This window comes from Panicum virgatum, chromosome 7K (genome assembly GCF_016808335.1).
Source record: "Panicum virgatum strain AP13 chromosome 7K, P.virgatum_v5, whole genome shotgun sequence".
NCBI classification, from domain to species: domain Eukaryota; kingdom Viridiplantae; phylum Streptophyta; class Magnoliopsida; order Poales; family Poaceae; genus Panicum; species Panicum virgatum.
Genome location: NC_053142.1, coordinates 24,687,694 through 24,703,976, shown reverse-complemented (window position 1 = coordinate 24,703,976; position 16,283 = coordinate 24,687,694). Strand labels below are relative to the sequence as shown.

Sequence of the window (16,283 nt, the reverse complement as noted above, 5' to 3'; positions counted from 1 at the left end):
TGCCAAAGCTGACCCACGGCAAAAAAAGAAGAAAACCTGGGAAGTGACGTGGCGGCCGCCTTTGCCGTGTGCCTGTAGACGTGGCACACGGCAAAGTATTTTTTAGAAAAGAAAAACAAACAGTGACAGCCGCTGCCGCCACCATGCCGGCCACCACCACCACGCCACCGGCCGCTGTCACCACCACCACCACGCTGCCGGCTGCCGTCACCACCACCACCGTGGCCGGGCCGCCGCCTGGGGCCGCGCCCCGTTGGCCCCGCCGGCCGCCGCCGCCCGTGGCCGGGCCGTCGCTCGAGGCCGCGCCGCCGCCCGGGGCCACGCTGCTGCCGGCCCTGCCCGCCGCCGCTGCCCGGGACCGTGCCGCCGCCGCCCGTGGCCGGGCCGTCGCCCGGGGCCGTGCCCCCGCCGGCCGCCGCCGCTCGACGCCGCCGGGGCTGCCGCGGGAGGCCACGCCGCCGCCGCCCGAGGCTACCTGGGCCGCCGCGCGAGGCCACTCCGCCGCCACCAAAGGCCGCCGCGGCCGCCGCGCGAAGATGCGCCGCCGCCGCCGAGGCCGCCCGCGCGCGCATGCCGGGGGCGCACCGGCCGCCGCTGCAGGGAAGAAGGAGAGAGGCGCGCGAGGGAAGAAGAAGGCCGCTAGTGGGGATGGATCCGTGGGAATGTGTTTTAGCCAATAGGAAGCCTTCGTTTCAAAGAACTGGATTGCTGACGTGGCGAGTTGTGTTTTTTTATGATCTTATACTGTATTTTTGGATAGGCAAATGAGCTCAAATAAAAAAGTGTTCAACTACAAAGTTTCAGATCTCAACGAGCTCTACAACTTTGGTATAGAACTTAATTACATCCGAAACCATTTGAAATTTTTAAAATTTTCAAATTTGAAACCAGATTACTTATAATGTACTTTTGAAGTACTAAACAATCTCAAATAAAAAAGTTTTTAATTACAAAGATTTATATTTTGTTGAGTTTTATAACTTTAATATATAACTTATTTACGTCTGAGGTCATTTGAATATTTTAAAATTTATGATTTCAAATTAGATAACTTATAATAATATTTTAAAATATTAAACATTCTCAAATATAAAAGTTGACAACTACAAAGTTTTAGATTTCATCGAGCTGTACGACTTTGGTATAAACCTTTTTTACATATGAGATCATATGAAAAAGTTTGTATTCAAATAATACATTCACTAACTCTCTCATATATAATCACACATATACTTCTTATGAGATGTTTCAATTTTTAAACATCATCATGATAAAGTGTGCGTAATCTTCTCAACTTTTTATCACAGCATCCACGTGTGATACCATCACATCAAGACAAATCTCATGATTTTCAGACTTCATTTGCTATTTTTAGAATTTTAAAATCATTTGGGCACAAATTCGTGGGCGCTTTTTCTGGAAAAGATGTTAAAAATTTCTTTTTATTTCATGTGTAAGGCCTCAAATTGGACTAAATAATATGAATATAATTTTTTCGCTACTTTTATTCTATTATTTGAGTCAATTGCGGTTCAAATTTGACTTGATTAAAAAATTACTTGAAATGCAATAAATTAGTTAAATATAGTAAAATAATTTAAAAATATACGAAATTTTAACATGGAGTACTAAATGTTGTATGTAGAGGGTAGAAAAAGTTTCAAGGTGAGAAGTGAAAAAAAATTATGACTTTGCCGTGTGCCAAAAATAACACACGGCAAACTATTGAGTTTGCCGTGTGCAAAAAAAATGCACACGGTAAAGTCTTTGCCGTGTGTCAGCACATGGCAAAACATGAATTTTGCCGTGTGCTTTTTTTTACCGTGTGTTTTCGTCGTGCCACACGACAAAGTATCTCTTTGCCGTGTACCCGACAAAAAACACACGGCAAAGACCTAGGCACACGGCAAACTAGCGACTTACCGTAGTGGACGGCGACGCTGGCATGCAGTTTGAAGCTTAGAACTCATGGTCCCTCCGTTCACCCAAGTTAGTTGATTCCTGTGCACCTGGATGTTTGGATTGAAATTATATAAGCAAGCAGTAGATTTGGAGGCCCCATAATTTTGGGGGCCCGGTGCAGCAGTTCCGGTTTGCACCGCACGATATACGGAAGATGAGAGAGGGCACAAGATCAACCTGATGATGATCGTCGACTTCCTCCAGCTCCTTAGCGAGCTTGAAGACGATCGATGAGGATGAAGGTTGCCGTCCGCGTGCTGCAGATCGACTCGTACGAAGAAGTGCAGGTGTGTGGCGTGACCTCCTCGGCTCTCCCCTGCGTCTGCTCTGTGTCGCGTATATGTAGGCAGGGATCAGGTGTGACGTGCCGCCCCGGGTCGATCGTCTTCCCATCTGCCGCCGCCTTTGTTTTGTTAAGAGAAAATCCGCAAGTCTGTTGCATTTGCCGTTCAATACGGGGCCATACATATCCGCAAGCAGAGATAAGAACAACTCCAACGGAGAGACTAAATTTGAGCCCCTATATTGCTTTTAGGAGCCAGCCTATAAAAATTTAGGGGCTTTAAACTCCAGCAGGGTGACTAAATTTAGAGGGCCTCCAGTTCTAGGGACTCTGGACCAAAATTTAGTGGCCTCCCCAAAATGGGGGCTCGTATAGAGGCCCGGTTGGAGATGTTTTTTCTATTGGGAGACTAAAACGAGAGAGTCCCATTTAAGCACCCTGGCCAAAGGACTAGCCCTTATGATGATACACGTAAGAAGCTAAGAAGGCTGGTGCAGGCACGTGTATATCCATCCCGGCCGTAGGTTTCTCTCGTTTTGTTACAAGGCAATTCGCTAACTCGCCGATCGCCGCCCACGGCAAAAGGTTTCGAGAGTTCCCGATGCTTCTAGAATCTTCTTGGCCGCGCCGGCTGTCACGCGGGCTTGGCAGTTCTTAGTCCCGGCCGTCGTTGGGTCCGGGATCAAGGAAGACTTTAGTTCCGGGGCTGCATATGCCGTAACATGACGTTTATGCAGCTAATTCTTAGTCCTCTCGTACGACTCGTATATGACTCATGTATATGATTCAATGAAATCGTCAAACAGAGCAGCGATGACAAGAGTAGAGATATACACAATGAATAGACATCTGCTAAGAGCTGGCTTATGCCTATTCGGTAGGTGACTGTCTGGTGTTGCTGAATGGCATTTTTGAGTCGTAACATGGATCACGCGCAAGCTCAGCTAATTAGCGTGCGCGCGCCAGGAGGACTACCAGCGCTCGATCTCAGACAGCAGGTGATTTTCATTTTAGAGAAAGTTTTTCTCTCCATGATTTTCTACATTTACAAAGTTGCTTACAATATACGTATGTATAACTTTTTTCAACACAACTATTAGATGATAATTTTGCAGCACAACTTTTACGATATTTATAACTTTTATGTATAAATTTTTCCAACCAACTTATAGGACAATTTTTTAACATAACACATACAAATTTTACGCAGAACTTTTTTATCCTCCTTACTAAATGATAATTTTGAACATAACTTCTATGAAACTTCTTGGACAACTTTGATGCATAAGTTCATCATATAACTTGTAAAAATATAACTTGTCAAGATAAGTTTTCAACACAACTTCTATGAAAATGTAATCAAGAAGATTTCTCAAACAACCTTTTACGTACAAATTCATTATACAACTTGTAAGCACAATAATGTTCAATATAATTTTTTAGTAAAATATTTCTAAAATCTTTGTCAAGAGAATTTCTTTAGAGAAACACATAGTAGAAAGTAAAGGAAAAAACCTGAAAAAAAGAGCAAGAATGATGGCTGCTGCCATGGAACACAGAGGAAAAAATATTAGAAAAGCAAAAAAGAAAACAAAACATTACCTGGGCTGTCACGTCGGTGGGCAGGACAGCCGCGTCGCGCCGGCTGCAGTGTCGCGCGCCGGGAAGCGCTATAGCGCTCGTTGTTTTGGATTTGCGATCACGCGCGCGTCCCGCTCGCATGGTTTCGCGGGGCTCTTGGCATCCTCCTCTCCATGCAGGACTGTTGCGCACAGCTGCTCCACTTCAGATTTTTTTTCTCTTTTTTTCCCCGCACGAGCCACGATCTCGGACTCGCAGTCTTCCATTGAGAACGAGCCAGGCCCTTGAGCTTCCAAGTTGCAACGCTCCCTCCTCCGGCTCGAGCAGCGCCAGCGTGAAAAAGGAGAGAATTCATCAGATCGAATCAGATCAAAACTGACGAGCCTGTTTCCATGGCCCCCAAGATCCTCGGCCTGGTCTTTCCATAGCTGCAGGTGAAAACCACCGTGGAAAGCGGACGCCGCTCCGCCTCCACTCCGCTGCTCCCGCCGGAGATCCCACCGCCCGTGTCGTCGTCGCCGTCCTCAACCTCTCGCTCACTCGCCATCGCCCCCTCTGCGCTCCGATTTTGATGAGTAAAGGCGGCTTATTGCTGTGCTCGGTGCTCCTGCTACAAGTTTGCATCGCGCTGCTGCCCCTGATCTCGGGAAGCCACCTGACCGGAGTCCGGATCGGAGGCGACCCGTTGTGCTGTCAAGATCCAATCCGAAGGGCGCGGTTCATGTCCAGCCATGGCCGCGGCGAGCTCGACAGCCACAGCGCTGATTCAATCTTCGACGACGAAGAGTATGCGAGCATCGACGGAGGCGTCCGAGTGGGTGATGAGGAAGAAGAGGGGTCGCTGCGGCCTCCAGATGACGGCGGCAGTGGCGGAGACAAGCATAGCTCCGGCGGCGGCGGCGTCGTCGAATGTTCCGAGTGCGGGAAGTTCTTCAAGAACGACAAGTCGATGTTCGGTCACCTCCGGAGCCACCCGAACAGAGGGTACAAAGGCGCCACTCCGCCCGTGAGCAAGCTAATGAAGCTACCGCCGGACACGGCCACCGGCGCCGCCACGTCGTCTTCTTCCTCGTCGCTGCCAGGTACCGACCGACCACCCGCTCGGCGTAGCGGGCGCTATCCCCGGCTAACCCCGCTAGAGATACTTTGCGCGTACGCGATACTTGCACTGAGATATAGAGGCAATAGCCAGGGAAGACAACCGCTGCCACCGCCTTCGTTTGAGAAGCTTGGTGCTACTGGAGCTCAAGGTGGAGCCGGAGGATCGGCCACCGGCAATGCCGCCGCAGCTGAACTCAAGAGCAATGCCGGTGCCGAAGCCGGCAATCAGCTGGGGAACCGTCACGAACATGGCGATTTCTCTGTGAAAATCCCCAAGAAGAGAAGAAACAGAAACATGCCCAAAGAAGTGGTGAGCGAGGCGCGCAGGAAGAAGGCGAAGCTCGCGCCGATTCCCAAGGAGAAACGTCCGTACCACTGCAAGCACTGCGGGGCGGAGTTCGACACGAACCAGGCCCTCGGTGGGCATGTCGCCGGCCACCACCGGGAGAAGAAGGTGCTGCCAAGGCTGAAAGGTTCCTCGGGCGTGGCTGCCGGAAGCCAGAATGGGAAGCGGAAAGTTGAAGACGACGATGACGATGACAAGGATCTGTCTCGACCAAGGGAACGACTGGTCTCCGTTGAGATCTCCATGGCACAGGACGTGCCGTCGTGGCAGTCTGGGCATCAGGCAGCAGGACGGGAGGTGAGGCAGCACTCTGAGAGGAGGAACGACGGCCCAGCACCGGCGGTGGCGGTGGCGGTGGCGGCCACTCCGACTCCGGCGTGGGCTGATGGTGGAGGTGGGAGCAGGCTGTGGAACATTGACCTGAATGAGGCTCCGGAGCAGGAATAGAAGATGCGCAAATCCTCTGCGTGTTCAGAGGGTCGGAGCAGGAATAAAGAGACATGCATGCTGTATGATTTGTGTGCAGCTTTTTTATAAACTGAGAAATTGTTTGTAAGAACAGTATGAGCTTGTCTCTAGAAAACAGTACACGCAGCATCAGTTTCTCAATCCCAGATGGTAAACTCATGTGGTCACCTGGTCAAGGACTAACCCAGGTATGTTGGAACAATGATTGGCATGATACGAATATGCTAGTGATAGAATATCTGCAGCACAACTGACTCATCTTCCATCTAGTTCAGTTCTTCGATAAGGAATAGCAGAACAGAACATTTTTTTAGCTGACTGTTTTAACAATTACATGCCATCTCTTTGCATTATCCTCGAAATCTTGAACCACATAAATTTCATATTGGTAGCAATAAACAACACAAAAATACTATTTGTTCTAGTATTGTTTACTTTAGTTTTGTCTTAAGTAGACATTATCTCACTTCAATCAAACTTATAAAAAAACATCAGCACCCACAATATTAAATTAGTTTCACTAAGTACACCATAATATTAAATTAGGTTAGCTGGGCTGGGTTAAAGTGGTTTCGGGCTAAGTTAGATGTAGGTTTGTATTTATGTAAAATTGGATATAGTTTGAGTACATATTGCATTCAAGTTCAAACTGCACTTGACCAGTGTTCTCCAATTGCTGCCATTCAAATTCAAACTACAATTGAGTCAGTTGTGCTGCAACACAAGGAGGGTAGGATAAATGCCAAAAGCAAAATAAAGAGTACTCCACATGAGTTTAGCCACTTGACATTCAGATAAAGGTGCTGAATAGACTCCTCTGGACTACAGAAGCAGCACCCTTCCAATTTATTTTGACCAAATTATCTTCAGTTAAAATGTCTCCTCTTCTTAGATACCATAGGAAAGTGGAACACTTTAATTTTTAAAGGAAGCTTTAGCTTCCACACCACCCCATGAACATTTGAAACTGTCCCCCTTATTAGAGCTAGCCGAAAAATTCGTTTGTTCAAAAGCAGAGTAAAAACATCCCTTCTATCTAGGGATGCAAGTGGGTACCCATTGATGTTTTTGGGTTTCTCATGTTAGTTTATTTTCTCTCCCAAATTAATTACGTAGCATGCCACTCTAGTTCATTTTATCAAATTTTGGGTCGACCCAATGACCCAAAAAATATGGGACTTTCATCCCTGCTTCTATCATTAAGCTGAACAAATAAAACTTTCCTTATATTACCAGCTCAAGCCAATTCAGATTGTTCCCCACTATGGCCTGCCTGAAAGAAATGTTAAGCTAATGGGCCTTGTGCATAGTACTTTATCTACTGTAACATTCTTTCTCCTAACGATGTTTTATAAAGTGGGGTAACTTAGCATGAAGGGTTTCTCCTAGATATAAATCTTCTTTTACTCCCATTAGACCTGTCCAGAACTTGAAATGCCTACTTTCCTTATTTCAACTTGTGCTGAAGTCTTATTACTTTAGCACAAGCAGATATTCTGCGTTTCAGGGTGAAGAATTCCATACCACCTACACTTTCGGGTTTACAAAGGATGATCCACTTGCCTAATAATCTATATTTCTTTTTGTGCCCATCTCCCTGCCAAAAAAAAAAACTTGATCTGGTCAAGCTTTTTTAATATACCTTTATGTATTCGGAAGAAGGGCATCATAAATAATGGCAGACTGGACACTACAGAATTTTGTATACCTTTATGTATTTGAAAGCACATGGTACTAGCTTGAGATTCTTCGAGTCTTCCAAGTTATTTTCCATAAAAGGATCGTGTCACTGGTGTATTGGAGCATTGAAAGACCCCTGTCAACCAAATGTGGTGGTAGACCCTTAAAATGCTCGTTTTCTTTAGTTCTCGCTATGAGGATTGCTAAATTGTCTGACACCAGATTGAACAACAAAGGTGAGAGTGGGTCACCTTGTCATAGGCCTTTTTTGGTGTTTGATTTTTTTTTTGAAAAGGGAAATTTTATTAATTTCAAGCACAATACATCAAGGTGATACATTGTCTTGAAATTTTTCCGACCTCTGCCTAAACGGCACACAACCTAAAAGAGTTTAAAATAGATCCTTCCACACTAATGACTGTCAATCCTAAGACTAGACCGCCACCCATGTGCCCGGGCAAAAAAATCCTTGGCCACCCACCTGTGTCAAGAAATGAGATGCCGCTACAAGCTTGTCCTGCAAAGAATACTTCTGGTGTTTGATGATTATTTTGCCCAAAAATATAGTAAGACGTCGCAAAATATATATACGTGATGGATATGTGATGAGTTATTTTGAGGCAGGTTGGTTGAGCCTATGATGCGCGGGCCTCACTTCACCATGCATGTTTCCACAAGATGTAGACTGAATTCTTACATCGGGAGAGCACCAAGATTTCAGTTCATTTTTTGAATATTTTAATCCAAAGATATGGCTTCTGGAAGGAGAAGAAAGGAAATAGAAAGAAAAGTTACACGCCAATTGGCAGTATATGTGTGTGAGTTCATGTTTCATGAGCCCTGGTCATGCACATGTACATATCATGGAGTTAATAATTCAGTTTGGGTTTCTCCGGAAGCCGGCCCACCCGTAAGCGTCGATGCGAGTTATCTTGAGATACATGGTACGCATCCATATATTGGTTTTTGGTCCGGAACCGTATCCAAGTTTGTTGTTTGAGATAAGCAATTCACGTTGTTGGAGAAAAAGCTAATAAGTTAGCGCGTCCAGGTGTTTAACTTGAGCCGTACGTCGGTTGTTAGCTTGGAGAGAGAGAGAGAGATCGATCTCGATAGATCGAGTTGGTTAGTTTGTTTTGATCGTATCCAAGCCGGCCCGGTAATTATTAGAGATAAGGTAGTTCACGTAGGCAAAAGATAAAGTATTGTTCTGTTTAAATCTTTTGCTTGGCCGAGGGTTCAAACTATCTGCCCTCCGCTGCCTATATAAAGCAGCCAATACCCAAGACGCACGCACGCGGCAGACGAACGGTGTACTTGAAAGCCACCTCGTCGTCGACGAGGAGACCTGTACGTCCAGACGACGCCGCCGCAAGTTGCACCTTGGCGCCGGCAAGCAACCAGGGGAACGCCAACCAGCTGCACCTCCCCGTCGCCAGCAAGCAGTAGCCACCGACGCCAACAAGCAAGCAGCAGCGATCCCGCAAGGCACGCCAGCCGACGGTTTCATCGCCAACACTCGCCTCGCCGTAAGTCGTTCAATCTCAAACACGATGTGTTGACCTTCCCGCCAGCCACTACTTTTGGTGAGCAACAGTAAGAAAAATATACTATTTTATTTCTATCTATGGTGGTATATATCACCATGTTAGGCGGCGGTATATTAATTTGCTTAGCGAAAGCGTCCTCGGTTGAGATGGCTACGGTTTGTAGACAGTCACTTCTAGAGAACTGGGTATTAATTAGTACTGGGTGGAAATCCTCGATTATTAAATATTAGTATCAGATATCTATATGGTACAGCCCGATCACCTGCATTTAGTACTGAATGAACACCAACCGGTACTAAACTGATCGCCACGTTTGGGGTGGAAGTTTAATACCTGCCAGTTTGTGTCTCGAACCGGTACTAAATTTTTTCTTCTATTTTTTGGCTTATATTATCTTTATTTTCTTTTATTTTTAAGTTTTAGTTAATTCATATTCGTATTCGTAGCAGTTTGATTATTCTTATTTGTATCTAGCATTCGTATTTATATCTAGCTAAGCAAAGACTATATATAATTTCTATACACTTGAAATATTACATTTACTTTAAATATTGCACTTGGGATAAAAAATTACATGTAGCCATTCACATATCCTGACAAGTATTGCAAATATTACTAACTCAAGCGGATCAATTGGAAGGAGGAGGTAGCTGTTTACCACCCTCGGCAAATTTCATGGCCAATAAATTCCTTAGCCATTCCAGTTACCCCAATTTCGACTATACCCAAGTCTTAAACAGCAAGAAGCTGTGGTGCTACTCAATACATGGAAGTCTCAAGGAAGAGTCCCATCGCCATTCGGTAGGGCAGCGGAAGCACACTGAACTCAATGTGTTGCAAGGTTTTTCGCTTCTCATCTTTGGGAGCAGTGCGGCTAGCGTCAAGCTGTGAAACCCTTCGTCCAGTCGTACTAGCGCTGCGTCATTTAAGCATACACCACTGGATGGAAAAAGAAAAGTCTTTTCCGTTGAGCGGTACGGCACTTTCGCCACACGAGACAGGGCAACTAAAGATTTGTGCTGGCTAATGCCGTAGAAATTTAGGCGGCCCCAGCATGAATCCCCACGATATTATGGTTCTCAATGGACATTAGCATCATTCTGACGGGAATTAATGTTTTTTTCTTTCTTCTTTCTTCTCTCTCCTGGGCGGCCGGCGCGCTATTCATATCATCCAGACTTACGGCTGGGGTTTGACTAGCTAGTTGGGTTTGACTAGCTAGTTTTAATTTGGGTTGAAGTTAGACGCCCGATGACGAGTGGCTGGGAGCATGCAAGCTAGTTGTATGCATGGACATGCTAATATCTTCCAACGTAAAAGGAAAATGAGGCAGGCGGGCATGGCACTGTAGCGCTAGTGATGTTCTCAGAGAGCTCTAAGCTAGATCCACTCCAAACAATAATGGAGTGATGACAAGCAAATGGCAGCCAATAATCTTCATGTACATCGATCGGCCGCGTGTGCTGAGCGGTGCCGTAGCGCTAGTGATGTTCTCAGAGAGCTCTAAGCTAGATCCACTCCAAACAACAATGGAGTGATGACAAGCAAATGGCAGCCAACAATCTTCATGTACATCGATCGGCCGCGTGTGCTGAGCGGTGCCGTAGCGCTAGTGATGTTCTCAGAGAGCTCTAAGCTAGATCCACTCCAAACAACAATGGAGTGATGACAAGCAAATGGCAGCCAACAATCTTCATGTACATCGATCGGCCGCGTGTGCTGAGCGGTGCCGTAGCGCTAGTGATGTTCTCAGAGAGCTCTAAGCTAGATCCACTCCAAACAACAATGGAGTGATGACAAGCAAATGGCAGCCAACAATCTTTATGTACATCGATCGGCCCCGCGTGTGCTGAGCGGTGCCGGCCCTGGTGTACGACTCTGCCAGTTTAGGCGGCGACCTCATCATACAACTCTGAGTAAGTGTGAGGATCAGCTATTCCCAGGTGCCCATTAATGGCCCGCGGTGATTGCCGGCGATCTCGGTACACATCGCCGCCGGCCGCCGTTGGTACGGCAGACGATGGCGTCTTTCATACACGCACATACAACACAGATATGCTGTGGAAACAAGATGTAGATGAATGTTGTACGTGTATTAACCAAAACAGAGCAACACGCATGCACGCATACAAAAATTAAAAGCTCGGATATACGACCTACAAACTTCATTCTAATATTAAAGGGAAATGCAAATATTGTTCAAGCAAATGACGAGGGTGCACGAGTGGCGCCCCGACCTGACACGACACAAAGAAAAAGACTCCAAAACACGATAGATCTCACACGACTCGAAGAAACTCTCTATGGCCAGATGCAGCATGGCCAATGTTTATTCCTGATGACTACCCACTATACTCTAATCTTCCTCCCTGCCGAGCTGACTCCAAAACACGATAGATCTCACACGACTCGAAGAAACTCTCTATGGCCAGATGCAGCATGGCCAATGTTTATTCCTGATTACTACCCACTATACTCTAATCTTCCTCCCTGCCGAGCTTGCTGGAGATCCTGGTCGAAGACTTCAAGATTCTTGCTTTGAGGCAATGTCCACCACATACTGGAGCTCCTCTGCTCGCTCCCGTGCGTCCTTCATCATCTTCTGCTCATGCTTAGCAGCCGTTGAAGCATATCTCTCCTGGAGGGAAGTAGTCTTCCACTTATGGTTCACCAGCACTTCCCGATCACTCTGAACCAGGGTGAACTCTGCTGCCAGCTCGGAACATGCAGCCTCGATACGCTGCAAATGGGAACGCATATTTTCCTCATCCTTGTTATGGGTCACCTCCTCGAAGGTAGACCCATGCTCTAAGCGCTGGGCTAGCATCCCCAAGTGCGTAATCAGCAACTCCAGATCAGCAGCAGTGCGTGGAGATTCGTACATGCTGGCCCATTGGCCCATGAGGAGTTTGACCATCTACACTACCTTGGCACCGCCGAGTGGGGTCTTCTTCAGCAAACGGAAGAGACGAGCAAGATCAGCATGGATTATATAGGCAGATCGCTCCTCCTCGCGGGCTCGCCGTCCACAGAGTGGACTGAGTTGGTGACGAAACGAGGACCATCCGAGACCAGCTCAAAGACGTAGGCCTCCCTCTCTATGAGAGCAAGCCATCCTGCTCCAACCTTCTCCGGAAGCTAGGTCGGATCTTCTGGCGTCTCGGTCTGCTCAGTTGGGTGAACTACATCCTTCCCCTTCAGTTTCTTGACCTGCTCCGAGAGGGGTAGCTGATCATCATCGTCAGCTGCATCATTGTCACCAGAGTTTAGATTGGGTAAGGCAAAACATCTTATGAAGGAAACTAAAAAAAAATCAACTACCTTCAGGCTGCACCACCGGTTCCTAGCTTGCACTTGCATCTGGGCCACCCAATGAATCCACGCCTGTTGGAATAGCTGGGAGGTTAAGTTGATTCAATCCAATGGAGAACTGCATAGAGATCGAGCATTCGATTAAGAAAATAGGAAAAAAATGTATGTATATATAAAAAGATCGGCAATACTCACATCATCATCCGTGTCACTGCTCGTGTCTCCAAGGTCTAAGTCCAAATGTTCTGCCGGTGCAGTCGGCATCGTGTCACATTGTGCATCGGGTGCCGCCACAGTCGGCGGACTGCGACTAGCATTGCCCGTGATTCTCGGAGGGCTCGGAGACAGTGTAAAGGTTACCTCATGTCCCAAATCACGGCAAGAACATGGAGGTTGGCCGGGCAGCCGCAAGGCGTTAGGCAGTGAATTCCGAGAAGGACGCGAAGCGCCGTTAGATGAACCAACATGTTTAATCTCTCCCTTGCACATACCTTCATAGTGTTTGGCGCGCTTGGCCTAATGCACGTCGCGAGCGACCAGAGCGGATTGCCCAGCCACACTTGTGCGAGACCTAGAGCTCCGATCCAATCTGAGCGGCCAGGCTCGCGGCTTCGGTTATCCTCATAGTCGTTGTTGACAACCAAAATTGGCACCAATCGGGCTGACCGGTATGATCGAGCGGTCTGACCGGTCAAGGCACTGTGGCCTGTCCGGCAGGGGCCGACCGGTCTGACCGGTCCAGGTAGAGTCTGAGTACAACTAGAGATTTTTATAGATTTAGATCTGTAAACAGGATTTCTTGCGGGATAAGTCCACCCCACCCTATAAATATAAAGGGTCACGGCCGATTAGAAAACACAATCGAACAAAATCAATACAAATTCTATTTTTTATCCTCTTCTCCAAACCCTAGCTTTTCCAACCCCCTCTGCTGTTCTTCCTTCGTCTCCGCGACGTTTGAAGGCGTTCTAGGTGGCCTGCCGATCCTAGAACAACCCTACGTGCGCTTACCCTGACGGGGTCCCTCCCGGGTTCGCGTTCGTCGGCCGTCGCCGATTCTCACCGGCGACCGGTCTGACCGCTCCACGCAGAGAGAGCTGCATCAAGCTCTTTCTCGCGCCGCACGATCTAGTGCGTTCGTGTGTTGACCGAGATTTGCGTCAACATACTTTTTGGCGACTCCGCTGGGGAAGAAAGATCTTGGTTAATAGAACCGATCTAATCTACTCCAAAGAATATGGGCTCCAACACAGAAATCGACAAGGAGAACATCATCCCTTCATATGAGCATCTTTCGGAGGACGTTCGTTTGCTGCTGGAGGAGAGCAAGAAGAAGCGTGATGAAGAAGATCTACAAGCGGCGCTTGCGAGCATCAAGGTCGGTCGAGGCGGCAAGGTCACCAAGATCAAAGAGATCAACTTCACTTCTACCTCCTCGAATGCATCTACTGAGGTAACATCTGCTGCAACTGCTCCACCTTCTGGTGTTACTATGGAACAAATTCAGAAATTGTTAGCTGAGCGTGATGTTTATTGGGTTAATTGGCTTAGCTCTAAGGAAAGGGAATCGGCTTGTAAGAAACCAGAATCAGCCGATGAACCTCCATCTGTTTCTACTTCTGAATTTTATGTTCTTCAACCATCGGCAGCATCTCCTACGAGTCAACCTCAATATGGGATGCCAATAAATTATTTCAGTGGTCAAACTGTTACACCCACATACACTGATCCTATTATGAGTATTCCTGGTTCGGCCAATATTAGCCGAACGAACGAGATTGTTCAATACACACCACCAAAAATCTCCAGAAATTCAGTGCCACACCCCGGTCCTATCTCCGACGAGATGTTTGACCGATATGTGCAGCGTTGGCAAAACCGGCAAAGACCGGTCAGACCGGTATATCAGCCCGGTCAGACCGGTTCCCCCCAACCAGCGAGAGGTATCTACATCCACACAGCCAAATTCTTCAAGTAATTTTGATAAAATGCTTACTGATTATAAGAATGATTTGGCTAATCTGCTTAGAGAAAGTTTTGGAGTGGATGTTAGAAGCAAAACCCGCACATACCAAAAGCCTTATCCTACTTCGTTTGATTCTGTTGCATACCCTGCTGGTTTTAGGTTGCCTGAATTTGTTAAATTCAGTGGGGAAGATACTAGGAGTACATTTGAGCATATTAGTCAGTATCTTGCCCAATTAGGAGAAGCTGGTTCAATAAACGAGTTGAAAGTGCGTTTATTTTCTTTATCTCTAACTGGAACCGCTTTCTCATGATTTTCATCTTTGGCACCTAATTCTATTGGTTCATGGGAACAATTAGAGCAGAAGTTCCATGAGCACTTTTTCTGTGGGCATGATGAGCTTAAATTGTCTCACTTAACATCGGTTAGACAATCGCGTGATGAATCTGTCAATGATTATATAAGACGATTCCGCGATACAAAAAACCGATGCTTTAGTGTGAATATTGCAGAAAAGGATTTAGCTGATTTGGCTTTTAATGGCTTGCGCTCTCATATTAAAGAAAGATTAGAGGGCTATGATTTCTTTACCGTTACTCAGGTGCATCAAAGAGCTTTGGCTATAGAAAGCCGAAGCAAAGAGCCTCAGGAGTCTCAAAGACATCATCGTTCTAGTGTGCATACTTTAGAATGCAATTCAAATTGTTCGGATGATGAATCTAATGATGTCTATGCTGCTGAGTTTGCTTGGCCATCTCAAGCTAAACCATTTACTTGTTCTGCTCTTAAGCCGATTCAGAAAAATCGGCAAGATGAACAATTTACTTTTGATGTATCCAAGTGCGAGAGAATATTTGATGAGTTATATAGGATTGGATATGTTAAGATGTCACATACTCTACCGCCGCCTGAAGAGTTGAAGCGGCGAGCATATTGCAAGTTTCATAATACTTTTTCACATGCTACTAATGATTGCAATGTGTTACGTAGACAAATTCAATCGGCCATTAATGAAGGACGATTGGTTACTCCTAATATGCAGGTTGATCAGAATCCTTTCCCAGTGAATGTGTTGGAATTGAAAAATTCTAAAGTGCTAGTTCGGCCGAGTCAAGCCGAATCAACCAAGGGGAAGAATGTAGTTATTGGTGATGAAAGACCTGAAAAGAAGCTGACACAGGAGATCCCTCAAGGTGAAAAAACACTCGGGGGGCAAGACAAGAAGAAGGCCAACAACAAGTCGACCGGTCTGACCGGCCACAGCGGCGGTCTGACCAGTTCGACCAGTCTGACCGGTTATGGGACCGGTCTGACCGGTGCGCCCAGTAAATCTGGGAACTCCTCCAAAATTAAGACAACACCGAGTTTTAAAGAACTCTTGGCCAAATACGAGAAGGAAGGGAGTACTCAGACACAGAAGGGGCCACCAAGCGAAGTCAAGGATAAGGGATCATCGTCAAGACATCTAGAGCAATCGAGTCAAAGTAATTATACTTCATCTAGTGGACCGATTGCTCCATGGTATTGTTGGTATCTTTACTTTTATACACCTATGGATTATAGTAGGATGCATATGCAATCATATTATATTCAATATCCTCCTATGTATCCAAATCATGGATTATTACAAAGACTGATTGTTGCTAGCAATAATCCGGTCAAGCAAGATGTTGATTGCAGCAAAGAGAATGGTAAGAGCAAGGAGCAAAATTCAAAGTATTTACAGCCGAGGTGGTGTCCCTCAGGTTTGTCTCACACTCAGAAGCGAAGGCTGCAACGTATGCGCAAGAAGGAGGCAATGGGACAACAAGTGGAGACCGTGCCAAAGACGTCAGCGACAATGAAGAAGGTGTGGCGGCCCAAACAAGTTGTTTCAACATTGACTTGAGCAAAACATAGCCGATGTAGTGTTAATCATCGCCCTTAGACAATTTTGGCTCAGAAGAATGTTTTTTGGTAAGCAAGCTTTACCAAAAAACAGGGGGGCATATGTTGACAGCCAAAATTGGCACCAACCGGTCTGACCGGTATGAT

At 46.4% G+C, this 16,283-nt stretch overlaps 1 long non-coding RNA gene across 1 annotated transcript; it reads right to left on the bottom strand.

Annotated features, from left to right (window-relative positions):
* Positions 1-11,380: 11,380 nt before the first annotated feature.
* LOC120642961 lies at positions 11,381-12,907 on the bottom strand. The gene is made up of 3 exons (XR_005662811.1): positions 12,479-12,907; positions 12,293-12,401; positions 11,381-12,216 (listed from the first exon to the last, which is right to left on the bottom strand). It is a non-coding gene; the product is annotated as an uncharacterized LOC120642961 (long non-coding RNA).
* Positions 12,908-16,283: the final 3,376 nt, after the last annotated feature.